The sequence below is a fragment of the Octopus bimaculoides genome, chromosome 6, assembly GCF_001194135.2.
Source record: "Octopus bimaculoides isolate UCB-OBI-ISO-001 chromosome 6, ASM119413v2, whole genome shotgun sequence".
NCBI lineage: Eukaryota > Metazoa > Mollusca > Cephalopoda > Octopoda > Octopodidae > Octopus > Octopus bimaculoides.
This window is the reverse complement of record NC_068986.1, coordinates 101557771-101559018: the sequence shown is the minus strand read 5'-3', so window position 1 is coordinate 101559018 and position 1248 is coordinate 101557771. Positions and strand designations below refer to the sequence as shown.

At 39.1% G+C, this 1248-nt stretch overlaps 1 protein-coding gene across 3 annotated transcripts in view; it reads left to right on the top strand.

The window, feature by feature from the left end:
• Window positions 1-1248, top strand: part of LOC106869714 (2-phosphoxylose phosphatase 1) — a 134477-nt gene that overhangs the window by 125021 nt on the left and 8208 nt on the right. The window lies entirely within an intron of this gene.

Below are 1248 nucleotides of genomic sequence, written 5' to 3'. Positions count from 1 at the left end.
TATATATATATATATATATATATATAGGCGCAGGGGTTATTTATATATATATATATATAGGCGCAGGCGTTGCCATGTGGTAAGAAGATTGTTTCGCAACCACATGGTCCCGGGCTCAGTCCTATTGCCCAGCTCATTAGGCGTGTGACTTCTATTATAATAGCCTCAGGTAGGCCAAAGCCTTGTTCGTGGATTTAGTAGATGGAAACTGAAAGAAGCCAGTCCTATATATATGTAATGGTGTTGGACAAAATAACAGAAACACCTTAAAATTTCAAATACATTTATTTTAATATGTGTTTGGACCGCCTTTGGCAGTAATTACACCATGGATTCTAAAAAGTTTGAACTGTTTCTAAAGCATGTTGTGTCCATTATTCAGCTAAAACAGTCTCCAGTGCTGGTAGTGATGATGGGGAAGAATATTGACTCCTTTCATGTTTTTCTAAAATGCACTATAAATGTTCAACAGTATTGAGACATAGGGATTGTGGTTGCCAGAAAAGATGCTCAACTTCACTAGAATGCTCCTCGTGCCATTCAGCGTTGTGAAGTGATGCATTATTATCCTGAAAGATTGCGTTTCCCTCCGGAAATAGTTTTGCAAACATAGGATGAATTTGATCAGATACAATGCTTAAATAGTCTTGACTGTCATAGATCCTCCTCCATGTTTAACTGTTGGAAGAAGGAAGTCTGGATCAAATGCTTCTTTTGGCTGTCTCCACGAGTATACACGGCCGGTGGTCGGAAATAATGTAAAGGATGATTTGTCCGATAAAATAACGTTCTTCCATTCCTCTAGAGACCAATTGTGTAGGTTTTTGCTCCACCCTAAACGCTTTGCAATGTTCGTTTTTGAAAGGGTTTTCTGATTACAGCTCTCCCATGAAATCCAGCTTTGTGCAGCTTCCGTCGAACAGTTTTCTTGTGGAAACTGGGTTCTCGAGGTGGTCATGAAGCTCTGCTGTGATTTTGAGAGATGTACTTTCGTGATCCTTTCTAATAATTCACGTAAGAGTCTGACGGTCCTTATCTGAAAGTTTTAGATTTCTTCCGGAGATGTGTTTCCATGAGGAGGTTTTACACTCTTTCTTAAAGGCTGTCATTACGTTCGAGACAGTACTTCTTGATATGCCAAACATTTCGGCTGTTTTCATTACACTAGCGCCTGCTATACGAACACCATCAATTTGACCTCTTTGAAAGTCCGATAGATCTGTCATTTTCATGAATTTGAATTACCTT